The sequence below is a fragment of the Bufo gargarizans genome, chromosome 1 (genome assembly GCF_014858855.1).
Source record: "Bufo gargarizans isolate SCDJY-AF-19 chromosome 1, ASM1485885v1, whole genome shotgun sequence".
NCBI classification, from domain to species: domain Eukaryota; kingdom Metazoa; phylum Chordata; class Amphibia; order Anura; family Bufonidae; genus Bufo; species Bufo gargarizans.
In genome coordinates this window covers 720,612,310-720,631,683 of record NC_058080.1, presented here as the reverse complement: position 1 = coordinate 720,631,683, position 19,374 = coordinate 720,612,310, and the positions used below count along the sequence as shown (strand labels likewise).

At 43.2% G+C, this 19,374-nt stretch overlaps 1 protein-coding gene across 4 annotated transcripts in view; it reads left to right on the top strand.

Annotated features, from left to right (window-relative positions):
* NEDD4L (NEDD4 like E3 ubiquitin protein ligase) overlaps positions 1-19,374 on the top strand; it is a 358,039-nt gene that overhangs the window by 163,851 nt on the left and 174,814 nt on the right. The window lies entirely within an intron of this gene.

The window sequence follows — 19,374 nt, the reverse complement described above, 5'->3', positions numbered from 1 at the left end:
CGCATTTGGATTCCGTGAGGGGTATGGTGCGTCCATGTGAGATTTTATTTTTTGACACAAGTTAGTGGAATATGAGACTTAGTAAGAAAAAACAAAAACAAAAACAAACAAAAAATTTCCGCTAACTTGTGCCAAAAAAAAATGTCTGAATGGAGCCTTACCAGGGGGGGGGTGATCAATGACAGGGGGGGTGATCAATGACAGGGGGGGGATCAATGACAGGGGGGGGATCAATGACAGGGGGGTGATCACCCATATAGACTCCCTGATCACCCCCCTGTCATTGATCACCCCCCCTGTAAGGCTCCATTCAGACATCCGCATGATTTTTTACGGATCCATGGATACATGTATCGGATCTACAGAACGCATGCGGACGTCTGAATGGAGCCTTACAGGGGGGTTATCAATGACAGGGGGTGATCAGGGTAATCAGGGTGATCACCCCCCTGTCACTGATCACCCCCCCTGTAAGGCTCCATTCAGACATCCGCATGATTTTTTACGGATCCATGGATACATGTATCGGATCCACAAAACGCATGCGGACGTCTGAATGGAGCCTTACAGGGGGGTTATCAATGACAGGGGGTGATCAGGGTAATCAGGGTGATCACCCCCCTGTCACTGATCACCCCCCCTGTAAGGCTCCATTCAGACATCTGCATGATTTTTTACGGATCCATGGATACATGGATCGGATCCACAAAACGCATGCGGACGTCTGAATGGAGCCTTACAGGGGGGTTATCAATGACAGGGGTGATCAGGGTAATCAGGGTGATCACTCCCCTGTCACTGATCACCCCCCCTGTAAGGCTCCATTCAGACATCCGCATGATTTTTTACAGATCCATGGATACATGGATCGGATCCACAAAACGCATGCGGACGTCTGAATGGAGCCTTACAGGGGGGTTATCAATGACAGGGGGTGATCAGGGTAATCACCCCCCTGTCACTGATCACCCCCCCTGTAAGGCTCCATTCAGACATCCGCATGATTTTTTACGGATCCATGGATCGGATCCACAAAACGCATGCTGACGTCTGAATGGAGCCTTACAGGGGGGTTATCAATGACAGGGGGTGATCAGGGTAATCACCCCCCTGTCACTGATCACCCCCCCTGTAAGGCTCCATTCAGACATCCGCATGATTTTTTACGGATCCATGGATACATGGATCGGATCCACAAAACGCATGCGGACGTCTGAATGGAGCCTTACAGGGGGGTTATCAATGACAGGGGGGTGATCAGGGAGTGTATATGGGTGATCACCCGCCTGTCATTGATCACCCCCTGTAAGGCTCCATTCAGACGTCCGCATGTGTTTTGCGGATCCGATCCATGTATCCATGGATCCGTAAAAATCATGCGGACGTCTGAATGGAGCCTTACAGGGGAGTGATCAATGACAGGGGGGTGATCAATGACAGGGGGTGATCAGGGAGTGTATATAGGTGATCACCCGCCTGTCATTGATCACCCCCCTGTAAGGCTCCATTCAGACGTCCGTATGCTTTTTGCGGATCCGATCCATGTATCCGTGGATCCGTAAAAATCATACGGACGTCTGAACGGAGCCTGACAGGGGGGTGATCAATGACAGGGGGGTGATCAGGGAGTTTATATGGGGTGATCATGGGTGATCAGGGGTTTATAAGGGGTTAATAAGTGACGGGGGTGTGTGTGTAGTGTAGTGTAGTGTTTGGTGCGACTTTACTGACCTACCTGTGTCCTCTGGTGGTCGATCCTAACAAAAGGGACCACCAGAGGACCAGGTAGGAGGTATATTAGACGCTGTTATGAAAACAGCGTCTAATATACCTGTTAGGGGTTAAAAAATTCGGATCTCCAGCCTGCCAGCGAACGATCGCCGCTGGCATGCTGGAGATCCACTCGCTTACCTTCCGTTCCTGTGAGCGCGCGCGCCTGTGTGCGCGCGTTCACAGGAAATCTCGCGTCTCGCGAGATGACGCCTATTGGCGTTAGTGTGACCTGGGAGCGCCGCAGAGATGATGCCTTTCGGCGTTAGTGTGACGGGAGGAGGTTAATACATACTGTACTAACACACTATATAAATACATAATGTACATACATATACACTAAAAATATATTTGGGAAATTTATTAAAATTGCTGCAAAGGAAAACTGGTTTAGTTGCCCATAGCAACCAATCAGATTCAATGTATTTCAGCGTTCCTTTGATAAATGATATCTGATGGAATTTGGTTGCTATAGGCGACTACACCAGTTTTCCTTTGCACCAGTTTTGATAAATCTCCCCCTATAATGTTAATACACATACACATATATATAAAAAGGACGTGTATATGTATGTTCCGCAATCACTCAAAAACGCAACCATCGATTTTAGCGAAACTTGGTGTACACATCACTTGCTACCTGGAAAGAAATCTTGTGGGGGTCTCAGCTCTCTAGGACGTACCGTTACTGAGATATTCCCAAAAAATTACCTCCATTAGCCAATACAGGCCTGCAAGTCTTTCTCTTCATAGCCCAACTGCCATACACACGGTCACATGTCCCTTATCAGCCAATAGAAGCTCGCAGGTCCTTAGTCTCCACATACACACAGTTTTACTCCAGGTTTCTATAACCCAGCCATTTTCTTCACTGCTGTAGGTCAGCTTTAGGCTAGGGCTACACAACGACAATAAGTCGCACGACACATAGGGCACAACCACACTGCGACATGTGTCATAATGATATAAATGGATGGATTTTTTGCAACTGTCGTGTCGCAGTTGCAGCATGTCACAGTGCGACACCATAGCCTATCATTTTAAAAATAGTTGAGACAAGATGTCGCGCGACACATGTCATCGTGTAGCCCTAGCATTAAGGGGGCAGGGCGCTGTGGAGGTCACTGTTAAGGCAGCAGGGTACTGTGGGGGTCACTGTTAAGGCAGCAGGGTACTGTGGGGGTCACTGTTAAGGCAGCAGGGTACTGTGGGGGTCACTGTTAAGGCAGCAGGGTACTGTGGGGGTCACTGTTAAGGGGACGGGCCCCTGAGGAGGTCACTGTCAAGGGAGTGGGGTGCTATGAAGTTCAAAGTTAAGGGGATGGGCTACTGTGTAGGTCCCATTTTAAAGGGGCGGGGCACTGTGGGAGGGTCATTGTTAAGGGGTGGGGGACTGTGGAGTTCAGTTATGGGGGATACTGTCAATATCTTTTAATGACACACAGAAACATTAAATTAAATAGATGAAATATACCCGTGCGAAGCCGGGTCCTTCTGCTAGTGTGTGTTTGTGTGTGTATATATATATATATATATATATATATATATATATATATATATATATATATATATATATATATATATATAGTATATGGGCAACTGTATATATAAAATGTATACTGTACATATACACATGCACTATAAATACATACTGTACATACACACATACACTATATATATATATATATATATATATATATATATATATATTGTTCATACATGCATGTACAATGAGCCGGACCGTGGTACGGTTACACGGACGCCAAATTATGCAGTGGGTCAGTATATGGGTATAAAAGTCTATAGTTTTGTTCGTGACGCCAATTGCAGCGTGCGCAGTGTACTAACACAGGGCCCTTTAAGGTGTTGTAACTCATGTACCAGTTTAGGAATTCCAGAGTGGTGTAATGTCTCTGTATGGTAGTAGTGATAGTGTCAACGGTGTCTCCTACCTGAGTACGGCTGGACTCCTGGATCCTGGCTCACTTGCAATAAATTGAGTGTGGTGCTAGTAGGAATAATAGAGGGATTTTCAGCAGTAATTGAGATCCAGACTTTGAGTAAAGTTCAAACTTGTCTTTTCTAGTGGCAGCTTTCATCCAAGCAATATACAGCATTAGTCTTGGGTCCCAGCAGGTATTGGCAATGTGTGGCAGGAATATATATCTTCTGCTCTATCATGTGCCTGGAGCTTTTGCAGGAAAGGGATGTCTGCTTAGTAGCTCTGTAATGTGACGGGAATCAATCTTCTGTGCTATCTTATGCTTTCTTGGGGACTGACTTGCTGAGGAGGAATATGGCTTCTCCTGGGGTTCTGGACGGTACTCACAGTTATTGTCTCAGGGTATGCTTCTTCCTGTAACTGGAGGTGGCTGCTTGCTTCTACCAGCTGAGGCTGGAGATGATGATCAATTGTCTCAGCCGAGACAAGATCCTGTCTTGGATCCCTATATCTGGGAGCTCCTACACGCACATCCTTCCCCTAGCCGGGGTGGCTGGCACACTAACTGAACTTCCTTCTCTCCCCATGAGGCAGGACATGGGCAAGCCCACTTTGCTCATATAGGGGGGAACTAAACGGGAATGTACTATTCCAGCCTAGGAACACTAAACTGGCTAAGACCTTGCTGAACACATTGCTGCCACCTGCTGGTGAACATGGGAATTACAGCAATATATATGTAACAAGACTTAGGATGCACATTTGTGAGGATGCAAGGTAAAATTACATTAGATGACAGTGTAAATGCTCTTAACAGGTTGTAGTGGGGTAAAAGTTTTGTAACACTACTCTTGGGTGTTACACATGGTATACTCCTCAACATTGAAGTATCAGCACCAAGAAGGAGATGGTGGAATTCTAGAAATCACAGGATCAATAGACATGATAATTGTATGCAAATGATAAAAAATGGAACAAAATATTCAAAACTTCTTGATTTATTCAGGATAGAGTATGAGCGCCACAGGTTGAAATACATGGGCCTACATGCCTTGGCATGCCATCAGTGAGATTATTAAAGGGCTATTCCCATCTCGTACATTAGTGGTGTATTGCTAGTATATCCCATCAAATATGTGCTGGTCCCACCTCTGGGACCTGTTCCTATCGCCAGAATAGGGCATGCGTGTTAGCTCTCCATTCACTTCTGTGGGACGTCTGAAAAAAGCCAAGCGCTCTCACTCAGCTAATCTCAGAACTCCCAAAGCAGGAAATGAAGGGCTGTTGCACTTGCGCAGTGCACTCTCCTTCACTTTGGGGTCCCTAATCTGGAGATAGGTGCAGGATCCACCTCCGAGACCCACTCCTATCTGGTAGTGAGACATATCCTAGGTTGTCCGAGGAATGTTCTGCCACGCTGAATACACTTTGGCCCACAATTGCCATCCAGTGACATTTCAGATATACTCAATAGGAGACAAGTCTAGAGACGCTGCCGGCCATGGTAGCACGTTTAGGCCATGCAAGCTGCTCACAGACGAACGAGCAACATGCGGCCAGGTGTTAACCTATTATAAAACAGCTTCTGGGACGTTTTGGAGAAATGGCCGTACCACTGGTTCTGTGACCAAATCAGTGTAACGCCATGGTTATAGTGTATCTGAAATAAAGACTAGAGGGGTCCGACTATCGTACATGACCCCACCCCACACCAGAGTAGAACTGATGTGATGTTTCCTTGTGAAGGACGCTTAATGGCATTGCCCACGTGGTCTCCAGACTGATCTCCAGCTTTAATTGCATCTGAGACAAGAGCTTGAATCCATTCTATCCTCTATTGCCGTCTTGCTGTGCACCATGATAGCCCTTGAGAGGGGTTGCGTGAGGCTAGTGGAACACCTGTAGCTGGACAACTGGCTCGTAGCCCAATGTTGTGCAGACACCTTCTGATGGTTTGTGTAGACACCGTTTGTGGAGTCCAATTTCACTTGCAGTACAGAATGGATCACGACGCGCCATTCTTCTAATCAGACGATCCGTCCGTACAGAGTTTTTCTCCTCTGTACTCTTCTTGCTTAAATTCAAGTTCTTCGCTTTTCTCCCAACCACCAGAACACCCAACGTTGAGCAGTGCTGACATCTTAGCCTAGTTGCGTAGCGATCTGCCAGGGTGATAAACCAAAGTCTCTCAGCTCATGGATTCTGTTCCTCTCAGTTTGCGCCAAGTGGTGACATCGATTTGGCACATCGATTAACAGGAGGCATCGCACAATCATCTCACACAAATTGTCCCAAATCAGATTTTTGAGGTTTCATATGACTAAAACACTTTACTTTCACCGGGCTTTTCTGCCCCTCCCACAGATTGGATCATAGATGAGGGAAGGTCCTATAGCTCACCACTAAACCACTTTTGCAAGGTCCAAATCCCGGGAAAATGTGCATGGAGAAACCCCTCCGGAAACGGCTCAATACTGATAAGAGAAATCCAGCACCGTGTCTCAATAAAACCATTCTTTATTGGTCACTTGTTAAAAAGATCCATAAAGTGCAATCTCATGCTACGCCTTTCAGACATGCCGGCCTTCGTCACGGCATAAACCATTTATGGATCTTTTTAAGAAGTGACCAATAAAGAATTGTTTAATCAAGACACACAGGGCTGGATTCCTGTTATCAGATCTTAGAGACACCGGCTGCTTCCTCAAATCCCATAAACTTATGGCTTATTTTTCTTGGTGTTGCATTTTCAATTTCCAGGAATGTCTATATAAATACGTACTGTTCATACAGAGAAGCACTTACATATAGATGAACAGAAATACCACTTACAGATATACAAACCTACCGATAGACGACGCATAGATTGGTAGATTAGTTTAGATAGATAGATTGGTTAGGTTAGATTGATAGATAAAATAGATATTAGATTGCTATAAAAGATACCACCATTAGACAGAGTCCAGAGACCCTCTATGCTGATTTCACTTATAAGGGAAAAAATAAAAAATAATCACTAAAAACAAACAAAGATAAAAACATCCTGCACGGTGTGATAAATAAATGTGCGGATGTCCCTGGCCATATTCATGTAAAAAATAAAATAAAATAAAAAAATCACAGAAATAAGGTAATAATGCACTTAATAAAATAGATGCAAGCATTATAAATGGACAAAGTCCTCACTCTTTAAATTGTCTAAGTGTCTCAGATTTTATTATATCAGAGTGAGGACTTTGTCCATATATAATGCTTGCATCTATTTTATTAAGTGCATTATTACCTTATTTCTGTGATTTATTTATTTATTTATTTTTTTTATTTTTTTTCATGAATATGGCCAGGGACATCCGCACATTTATTTATCATACCGTGCAGGATGTTTATATCTTAGTTTTTTTCTGTGATTTATATATATATATATATATTTTTTTTTCCTTTTAAGTGAAATCAGCATAGAGGGTCTCTGGACTCTGTCTAATGGTGGTATCTTTTATAGCTTTCCTTGCTTGAGTGCTCCTCAGCCCTTCTGAGTATGTTATCTCAGGGATGTTTAACCCCTTGCTGGCTGAGACTTGTGTCTTCTCCTCATCTGTATCCCATAGAGTCGATATTTCCCAGATTTTAAGCTCATTACAAGGTATAAAGTAGTGAAAACTCAGGAGCTCATGTTCAGTGCTGCTTACTCCTGGGCTGCTGCGGTGATAGGAGATAGATCTATAGATAGATAGCAAAAATAGTATAAGGTATGAACGGCACCGCAGGTCCAAAAACAAATGGGTGCCAGCAGATGTTGACGTGATCCAATCTCCAAAAATGCAGAAAAAAGAATATTCCACGGCACTCCAGAAAAGTAAAATAAATGTGACTTTTATTTGCCAACGCAATGTTTCGCTCCGCACACTGGAACCTTCCTCAAGCAGTGATATGAGATGGATTAGATTTATATGCGCACATATGTACACAGATAATATACATTTGCCCTGGATACTCTGTGCCGGTGGAGTACCAATGAGCCACATTGTCCTAGGATATTTAGGATGCGGTAACATAACCACACGGTTATCACAATAAGGCCTCATGTATACAACCGTATTTTCAGTCCGCATCCGATCCACATTTTTTGAGGTTCAGAGGTGGATCCATTAATTTCTATGGGAGTGCGATAGTGTGCTGTCCGCCTCCACGTGTCCATCCTGCAAATTGGTCCTCGTGTTGTCCATTTTGCAGACAGGAATAGTCATTCTTGCTATCGGGCCCATGAAAAATGTGTCATGCACTTCTTCTTTTGATATCTGTATTTGACAGATCTGCTTTTTGCGGACCACAAAGTACAGTCATGTGCATAAGGCCTAAGTCACATGGGGTTTACACCATAAATTGCTATTGCTTTGTGGCGCAGATTTTGGCTCCAATCTGCTTCACCCCTAGAGCCGTAACTAGATGTCCCTTCCTATAGTAAGGGTTCATTCACACGTCCGTAATTTGGGTCCGCATTCGTTCCGCAATTTGCGGACCTATTCACTTTCAATGGGGCTGGAACGGATCCGCATCCGTTTTTCCGGGATCCGCAATTCCGTTCCTGAAAAAAATAGAACATGTCCTATTCTTGTCTGCAATTGCGGACCAGAAAAGGCATTTTTTATATTAAAGTGTCTGTGATGTGCAAAACACTTATGGACGTGTGGATGGACCCTTAATGTGTAAACTGTACTGTAGTCAGGGCCGTCTTTAATATTGATTGGACCCTGGGCAAAAATTTACTTGGGCCCCCTGGATCCCACCTTCCCACACCTTAGCATGCAATCACGCCCTCCACCACAACACACACACAAAAAATCCACACAATCTGGTAGAGTCCAGTGAATGACTGTAAATCCTTCCAGTTCTGAAGACTCCAGCGGCTCAGGATCAGTGCTCTGGGCTGGAAGTGGGCACCGCTCTGCAGGAAGGAGACCAGGGCTCGGCTCACCCTAGTGTTACAGTGCACCCCAGCACCCCACAGTATGCAGTATAGCACCCTATAGTATACAGCACCACACAGTATGCAGTATAGCACCCCACACTATACAGTACCCCACAGTATATAGTAGAGCAGTATAGCAGCCCACAGTATACAGCACCTCACGGTATACAACACCTCACTGTATACAGCCCCCCACACTATACAGTACAGCAGTATAGCACTCCCCCCCCACTATACAGGCCCCCCCACAGTATACAGACCACCACACAGTATACAGACCACCACACAGTATACAGACCACCACACAGTATACAGGCCCCCACACAGTATACAGCCCCCCCCACAGTATACAGCCCACCACACAATATATAGCCCACCACACAGTATACAGCCCACCACACAGTATACAGCCCACCACACAGTATACAGCACCCCACTATACAGTAGTTTACAGTATATTAACATAACAGCCCCTGTCACCTTTTTCTGATGTAATCTTTACACAAAAAAGCTCCACAGTTAACTTCTGCAACACTCAGTAGGACCTGTGATGACCTCATAGCCATGTGACCAGTAATTGCTAGGTTACTGGTCACATGGTAATGATGTCATTAAGGTCCTAGAGCAAAACTCATTAAGGTCCTAGAATTAAGATCATTAACACAGTACGATCATGATGCCTGTGTAGCCGACAGCCTGACACCCGGGGCAGTAGCTAGCAGGGCTCAAGAGGCAGCTGCCTTGGGCCCCCCAGGAGCAACTGGGCCCAGGGCAGCTGCCCCTTTTGCCCCTTGGTAAAGACGGCCCTGACTGTAGTCAGCGCAAAGTCTCCGCTCGCTAGCCCATTCACGAGACATTGCAAAATAGCCCCGGATTTGCGGTACAAATGCTCGCCTTTTCAGACTGTGCCGTCAAAAACCTCTTATGTAAATACACACTTGGGCTATCTGCATGCAGGTTTCAAACCCAAAACATCTGCACATTTTTGTTGGTGCGGGTTTTTGTGCGTTTCCACACCAAAAAGCATGTGTTACATTTTTGTACGTGCCAATTTTCATTGAATGTGGAATCTGCGTCAAAAAAGGACTGGACAGTTATTTTTTCATACTAAGGTTCTGCATGCCTTTGTGGCGCAGATTTTTGTCGCAGGATCCGCACCCCCAAAATTACCCGGATTGTACATTCTCCCGATTTTCAGCGGCAGATTTTTTGCATGCCTTTTTAACTTATTCTTTTTTTTCCTGATTTTCAGTGGAAACTCTGGATGCAGAATCCTCATCAAGAATGGACAGGACACTACTGGTGCGGTTTTTAAAACCGGAACCGGAAAATCTATAAAAGTGTTGTATGTTTTAACATGTGGCAGCTTCCCCACTGAAATCCGTTGGAAAGTTCTGCGCACGTTTTTGATGCCGATTTTTAGGATCGAAATCCACACCTGAAATAATCTATGTGAACATATTCTGAGTACCTGCACACGAGTTCGCACCAAAAACTTGTTACTGGTACTGTATTAGGGCTCATGCCCACGAACGCGTTTTTTGTCTGTTCTTTTTTTTTTTGCAGCCTGTATGTGAAACCATTAATTTCAATGGGGCCTCAAAAAAACGGAAATATCTTCGTGTATTCCGTGTCCGTTCAGCAAAAATTAGAACATTTCCTATTCTTGTCCGCTTTGCAGCCAAGGACAGGCATTGTTGCAATGGATCTGCAAAAAAAATGGATGCAGCACGGACGTCACATGGATGTCAGATGTTGCGGCTCCGTGTACATAATGTTTTGTGCATGAGCCCTTACGATGTAGTTTTTCTGCATGAGTCTGCGGGGAAAAAACTTGCGTAATCTGCACCATGTGCACATTGCCTAAAACGGGGGTTGGGGAAGAGACTTTAAAACTATGTCCTTGGTAAAGGAAAGTCTAGCCACGACTCAGCATACACACACCCATATATATATACATGCATACATACATAAACCCATATATATATATATATATACATACACACCCATATACACATACATACATACATAAACCCATATATACACACACACCCATATATACACACACACCCATATACACATGCATACATCCACCCATATATACATGCCTACATGCACCCATATATACATGCCTACATGCACCCATATATATACATACATACACACCCCAATATACAGTTGCAAGAAAAAATATGTGAACCCTTTGGAATGATATGGATTTCTGCACAAATTTGTCATAAAATGTGATCTGATCTTCATCTAAGTCACAACAATAGACAATCACAGTCTGCTTAAACTAATAACACACAAAGAGTTAAATGTTACCATGATTTTATTGAACACACCATGAAAACATTCACAGTGCAGGTGGGAAAAGTATGTGAACCCTTGGATTTAATAACTGGTTGAACCTCCTTTGGCAGCAATAACTTCAAACAAACGTTTCCTGTAGTTGCAGATAAGACGTGCACAACGGTCAGGAGTAATTCTTGACCATTCCTCTTTACAGAACTGTTTCAGTTCAGCAATATTCTTGGGATCTCTGGTGTGAATCGCTTTCTTGAGGTCATGCCACAGCATCTCAATCAGGTTGAGGTCAGGACTCTGACTGGGCCGCTCCAGAAGGCGGATTTTCTTCTGTTTAAGCCATTCTGTTGTTTATTTACTTCTATGCTTTGGGTCGTTGTCCTGTTGCAACACCCATCTTCTGCTGAGCTTCAGCTGGTGGACAGATGGCCTTAAGTTCTCCTGCAAAATGTATTGATAAACTTGGGAATTCATTTTTCCTTCGATGATAGCAATCCGTCCAGGCCCTGACGCAGCAAAGCAGCCCCAAACCATGATGCCCCCACCACCATACTTCACAGTTGGGATGAGGTTTTGATGTTGGTGTGCTGTGCCTCTTTTTCTCCACACATAGTGTTGTGTGTTTCTTCCAAACAACTCAACTTTAGTTTCATCTGTCCACAGAATATTTTGCCAGTACTGCTGGGGAACATCCAGGTGCTCTTGTGCAAACTGTATACATGCAGCAATGTTTTTTTGGACAGCAGTGGCTTCCTCTGTGGTATCCTCCCATGAAATCCATTCCTGTTTAGTGTTTTACGTATCATAGATTCGCTAACAGGGATGTTGGCATATGCCAGAGACTTTTGTAAGTCTTTAGCTGACACTCTAGGATTCTTCTTCACCTCATTGAGCAGTCTGCGCTGTGTTCTTGCAGTCATCTTTACAGGACGGCCACTCCTAGGGAGAGTAGCAGCAGTGCTGAACTTTCTCCATTTATAGACAATTTGTCTTACTGTGGACTGATGAAGAACAAGGCTTTTGGAGATACTTTTATAACCCTTTCCAGCTTTATGCAAGTCAACAATTCTTAATCGTAGGTCTTCTGAGAGCTCTTTTGTGCGAGGCATCATTCACATCAGCCAATGCTTCTTGTGAAAAGCAAACCCAGAACTGGTGTGTGTTTTTTATAGGGAAGGGCAGCTGTAACAGACACCTCCAATCTCATCTCATTGATTGGACTCCAGTTGGCTGACACCTCACTCCAATTAGCTCTTGGAGATGTCATTAGTCTAGGGGTTCACATACTTTTTCCACCTGCACTGTGAATGTTTACATGGTGTGTTCAATAAAAACATGGTAACATTTAACTCTTTGTGTGTTATTAGTTTAAGCAGACTGTGATTGTCTATTGTTGTGACTTAGATGAAGATCAGATCACATTTTATGACCAATTTGTGCAGAAATCCATATCATTCCAAAGGGTTCACATACTTTTTCTTGCAAATGTATGCATATATATATATATATATATATATATATATATATATATATACACCCTCCCAAATATATACAGTACAGACCAAAAGTTTGGACACACCTTCTCATTCAAAGAGTTTTCTTTATTTTTATGACTATGAAAATTGTAGATTCACACTGAAGGCATCAAAACTATGAATTAACACATGTGGAATTATATACATAACAAAAAAGTGTGAAACAACTGAAAATATGTCATATTCTAGGTTCTTCAAAGTAGCCACCTTTTGCTTTGATTACTGCTTTGCACACTCTTGGCATTCTCTTGATGAGCTTCAAGAGGTAGTCACCTGAAATGGTCTTCACTTCACAGGTGTGCCCTGTCAGGTTTAATAAGTGGGATTTCTTGCCTTATAAATGGGGTTGGGACCATCAGTTGCGTTGTGGAGAAGTCAGGTGGATACACAGCTGATAGTCCTACTGAAAAGACTGTTAGAATTTGTATTATGGCAAGAAAAAAGCAGCTAAGTAAAGAAAAATGAGTGGCCATCATTACTTTAAGAAATGAAGGTCAGTCAGTCTGAAAAATTGGGAAAACTTTGAAAGTGTCCCCAAGTGCAGTCACAAAAACCATCAAGCGCTACAAAGAAACTGGCTCACATGCGGACCGCCCCAGGAAAGGAAGACCAAGAGTCACCTCTGCTGCGGAGGATAAGTTCATCCGAGTCACCAGCCTCAGAAATCGCAGGTAAACAGCAGCTCAGATTAGAGACCAGGTCAATGCCACACAGAGTTCTAGCAGCAGACACATCTCTAGAACAACTGTTAAGAGGAGACTGTGTGAATCAGGCCTTCATGGTAGAATATCTGCTAGGAAACCACTGCTAAGGACAGGCAACAAGCAGAAGAGACTTGTTTGGGCTAAAGAACACAAGGAATGGACATTAGACCAGTGGAAATCTGTGCTTTGGTCTGATGAGTCCAAATTTGAGATCTTTGGTTCCAACCACCGTGTCTTTGTGTGACGCAGAAAAGGTGAACGGATGGACTCTACATGCCTGGTTCCCACCGTGAAGCATGGAGGAGGAGGTGTGATGGTGTGGGGGTGCTTTGCTAGTGACACTGTTGGGGATTTATTCAAAATTGAAGGCATACTGAACCAGCATGGCTACCACAGCATCTTGCAGCGGCATGCTATTCCATCTGGTTTGTGTTTAGTTGGACCATCATTTATTTTTCAACAGGACAATGAGCCCAAACACACCTCCAGGCTGTGTAAGGGCTATTTGACCATGAAGGAGAGTGATGGGGTGCTGCGCCAGATGACCTGGCCTCCACAGTCACCGGACCTGAACCCAATCGAGATGGTTTGGGGTGAGCTGGACCGCAGAGTGAAGGCAAAAGGGCCAACAAGTGCTAAGCATCTCTGGGAACTCCTTCAAGACTGTTGGAAGACCATTTCAGGTGACTACCTCTTGAAGCTCATCAAGAGAATGCCAAAAGTGTGCAAAGCAGTAATCAAAGCAAAAGGTGGCTACTTTGAAGAACCTAGAATATGACATATTTTCAGTTGTTTCACACTTTTTTTGTTATGTATATAATTCCACATGTGTTAGTTTATAGTTTTGATGCCTTCAGTGTGAATCTACAATTTTCATAGTCATGAAAATAAAGAAAACTCTTTGAATGAGAAGGTGTGTCCAAACTTTTGGTCTGTACTGTGTATGTGTATATATATATATATATATACAGGTCCTTCTAAAAAAATTAGCATATTGTGATAAAGTTCATTATTTTCTGTAATGTACTGATAAACATTAGAATTTTATATATTTTAGATTCATTACACACCAACTGAAGTAGTTCAAGCCTTTTATTGTTTTAATATTGATGATTTTGGCATACAGCTCATGAAAACCCAAAATTCCTATCTCAAAAAATTAGCATATCATGAAAAGGTTCTCTAAACGAGCTATTAACCTAATCATCTGAATCAACTAATTAACTCTAAACACCTGCCAAAGATTCCTGAAGCTTTTAAAAACTCCCAGCCTGGTTCATTACTCAAAACCGCAATCATGGGTAAGACTGCCGACCTGACTGCTGTCCAGAAGGCCATCATTGACACCCTCAAGCAAGAGGGTAAGACACAGAAAGAAATTTCTGAACGAATAGGCTGTTCCCAGAGTGCTGTATCAAGGCACCTCAGTGGGAAGTCTGTGGGAAGGAAAAAGTGTGGCAGAAAACGCTGCAGAACGAGAAGAGGTGACCGGAGCCTGAGGAAGATTGTGGAGAAGGACGATTCCAGACCTTGGGGGACCTGCGGAAGCAGTGGACTGAGTCTGGAGTAGAAACATCCAGAGCCACCGTGTACAGGCGTGTGCAGGAAATGGGCTACAGGTGCCGCATTCCCCAGGTCAAGCCACTTTTGAACCAGAAACAGCGGCAGAAGCGCCTGACCTGGGCTACAGAGAAGCAGCACTGGACTGTTGCATGTCATTCGGGAAATCAAGGTGCCAGAGTCTGGAGGAAGACTGGGGAGAGGGAAATGCCAAAATGCCTGAAGTCCAGTGTCAAGTACCCACAGTCAGTGATGGTCTGGGGTGCCATGTCAGCTGCTGGTGTTGGTCCACTGTGTTTTATCAAGGGCAGGGTCAATGCAGCTAGCTATCAGGAGATTTTGGAGCACTTCATGCTTCCATCTGCTGAAAAGCTTTATGGAGATGAAGATTTCATTTTTCAGCACGACCTGGCACCTGCTCACAGTGCCAAAACCACTGGTAAATGGTTTACTGACCATGGTATTACTGTGCTCAATTGGCCTGCCAACTCTCCTGACCTGAACCCCATAGAGAATCTGTGGGATATTGGGAAGAGAAAGTTGAGAGACGCAAGACCCAACACTCTGGATGAGCTTAAGGCCGCTATCGAAGCATCCTGGGCCTCCATAACACCTCAGCAGTGCCACAGGCTGATTGCCTCCATGCCACGCCGCATTGAAGCAGTCATTTCTGCAAAAGGATTCCCGACCAAGTATTGAGTGCAGAACTGAACATAATTATTTGAAGGTTGACTTTTTTTGTATTAAAAACACTTTTCTTTTATTGGTCGGATGAAATATGCTAATTTTTTGAGATAGGAAATTTGGGTTTTCATGAGCTGTATGCCAAAATCATCAATATTAAAACAATAAAAGGCTTGAACTACTTCAGTTGGTGTGTAATGAATCTGAAATATATGAAAGTCTAATGTTTATCAGTACATTACAGAAAATAATGAACTTTATCACAATATGCTAATTTTTTGAGAAGGACCTGTGTGTATATGTATATATATATATATATATATATATATATATATATATACACACACATACACACCCATATATACATGTATGCATACACCCATATATACATACACATAGATACACACACACACACACACACACACACACACACGCATATATACACACAGATACATACATACATACTTACACCTCCCATATAAATATATATGTGTGTGTGTGTGTGTGTATATGTATGTATGTGTGTGTGTATATATGTATATATATATATATATATATATATATATATATATATATACATAAACCCCCCATATATACATACACCCATATTTACATGCATACATACACCCATATATATAATATTCAACCAATATTAACCGGACAGAGTTAATCTAAAAAAAAAGGACCAACAAGGAGCCATAATTATCACCAAACAAATGAACATGACTTTCGTATATTTGAAAATCCCAAAAAGCTTTATTATAAATATACATAAACAATACATACATACAAGATAATAAAAAAAAGACAGCACAAGGCAGGACACACGGATGAGGAACAGGACCCAAGGAGAGGCCGGGAGATCAGCACACCAAAGGACATGGAAAAAGAATGCTGGCTAGAAAGGCATCCCAAAGAACCTCATGGCAACAACGCCCCAAACTAAATACAAGAGAGGCGATTGTAAGAATATTGAGGTTTGGTGAAAGAACAAAATAAGCATACCCTGAGTGGTGTCGATCTCTCGGCAGACTCCTGACCCATATATATCAGTCCTGATCAAAAGTTTAAGACCACTTGAAAAATGGCAAAAAATCATATTTAGCATGGCTGGATCTTAACAAGGTTCCAAGTAGAGCTTCAACATGCAACAAGAAGAAATGGGAGTGAGACAAAACATTTTTTGAGCATTCAATTTAATGAAAACAACGAATAAACTGAAACAGGCTTTTTTTCAGCTGATCAAAAGTTTAGGACCACACCTCCCAAAAAAACTTAATCCCCCCCCAAAACAGAAATCTAACTTCCAAACATGAACTCGGTAATGAGTAGCTCCACTGTTATTGTTTATCACTTCCAAAATCAGTTTCGGCATGCTTGATGCAAGCGTTTCAATGAGGTGAGTGGGAACATTTCTCCAAGTGGTGAAGACGGCCGCACGAAGGCCATCTACTGTCTGGAACTGTTGTCCATTTTTGTAAACTTCCCTTGCCATCCATCCCCAAAGGTTCTCAATTGGATTTAGATCAGGGGAACACGCAGGATGGGCCAAAAAAATGTTATTCTCCTGGAAGACGTCCCTTGTCCTGCGGGCATTGTGTACTGTAGCGTTGTCCTGTTGAAAAACCCAGTCGTTACCACACAGACGAGGGCCCTCAGTCATGAGGAATGCTCTCTGCAACATCTGGACATAGCCAGCGGCCGTTTGACGCCCCTGCACTTCCTGAAGCTCCATTGTTCCACTGAAGGAAAAAGCACCCCAGACCATTATGGCGCCCCCTCCACTGTGGCGCGTAGAAAACATCTCGGGTGGGATCTGCTTGTCATGCCAGTAACGTTGGAAACCATCAAGGTTACATTTTTTTCTCATCGGAGAATAAAACTTTCTTCCACCTTTAAATGTCCCATGTTTGGTGCTCTTGCAAAGTCCAAACGAGCAGTTCTGTGGCGTTCAAGGAGACGAGGTCTTTGAAGACGTTTTTTGTTTTTGAAGCCCTTCAGTCTCAGATGCCGTCTGATGGTTATGGGGCTGCAGTCAGCACCAGTAAGGGCCTTAATTTGGGTCGAGGATCGTCCAGTGTCTTGACGGACAGCCAATTGGATCCTCCGGCTCAGTGCTGATGACATTTTTTGGGGTCTTCCACTAGACTTTTTTGTTCCATAACCCTCAGGATCATTTAAGAAATTCCAAATGACTGTCTTACTGCGTCCCACCTCAGCAGCGATGGCGCGCTGTGAGAGACCCTGCTTATGCAGTTCAACAACCCGACCACGTTCAAAAAGGGAGAGTTTTTTTGCCTTTGCCATCACAACGTGTGACTACCTGACAGAAAATGACAATGAATCCACATCTTTGCACAGATTTGGCCTTTTAAAGGCATGTGGTCCTAAAATTTTGATCAGCTGAAAAACAGCCTGTTTCAGTTTATTCGTTGTTCTCTTTAAATTGAATGCTCAAAAAATGTTTTGTCTCACAACCATTTCTTCTTGTTGCATGTTGAAGCTCTACTTGGAACCTTGTTAAGATCCAACCATGTAAAATATGAATTTTTTGCCATTTTTCAAGTGGTCTAAAACTTTTGATCAGGACTGTGTGTGTGTGTGTGTGTGTGTGTGTGTGTGTGTATATATATATATATATATATATATATATATATATATATATATACATGCATGCATACACCCATAGATACATACACAAACCCATATATACACTCACAGATTCATATATACATGCATTCATATGTGTGTATATTTAAGACCTATTGGTCTGCATAGGAGCTGTATACCCAAAGCGGTAGGAAGTGTTTTAATTAAAAAAAAAAAAACTTTCAAAGTTTTAATTTTTTATCTTTATTAGAGTTATTACAGCAATCGAAGAAAATTAATTTCAAAAGTATTCCTATCCTTTAGTCGTTTTTATTGGCTGTGTCTAAATGTCTCATGCTTTTAATGTGTATTACTTAAGTATAGGCCCATTTCTGGAGATTGCATTTTATTGTTCTCTCTGTGATTTCTTTATATAGGCACCACTTGGAACCGAACCCGAGTTGGGGAAATGTTTTTTTACAGTACAAATTAATTTATGAAGTCATTACGCAAAGTCTCGTGGGACTTCGCAAAGTAATAACTTCTGCTCATCGGAGCCAATACATTCTAATACTGTACAGAGCTCCTGCTCCGTACAGTATTGGAACAAAGTTTTATGCAAATCGACTTCGAATGTTTCATCCGAAGTCGATTCGCTCATCCCTAGCGATGAGTCATGTGACACAAATGAACTCATTGCATGCCATGTATATAAGCCATTATTTAAAGGTGTAGTCCTATGGAGACAAGCCCTCCGTGTAGTCGAGCAGGTCCGGCGGGGTGCAGATGTTGACGATGCGACCAGCTGAACATGGTGGAGGTGGCTCATAGAAGTGAACAGGCTTGCGCCGCAATACCGCACATAACCTGTGTATAGGTGTGGCGCTGTTTATTGGAAGAAAGCAGCTTTGTATATTTTTGAATTATCCTGGAAAATAACTCCAGATGTACAGTAGCAGTATCGTGTTTGTCATTTGGCACCTTTTGTGTATCATCTTTGTTTAACCGCTTAATAACCAATGATGTACATGTATATATGTTAGTGGTTGCAAGCGGATGTACGGAGCAGGCTCAGGAGCTGAGTCCGCTCCTTATACGGTGGGTGCTGCCTGTGTTTTACAGCTGACACCTACACGCAGCAGGTCCGGATGGGAGATGGCTGTACGTTTAATCACCTAGATGTGGCTGTCAATGGCGTCTGTGGCACCTGAGCAGTTAGAGGGAGGAGGCAACCGCTATCCTTTCCCCCTCCGGAAGGCAGTTATGGGGTGTCACTTGGTTGTTATGACAGTTGGGGACAATCTATGCTACTGCTTT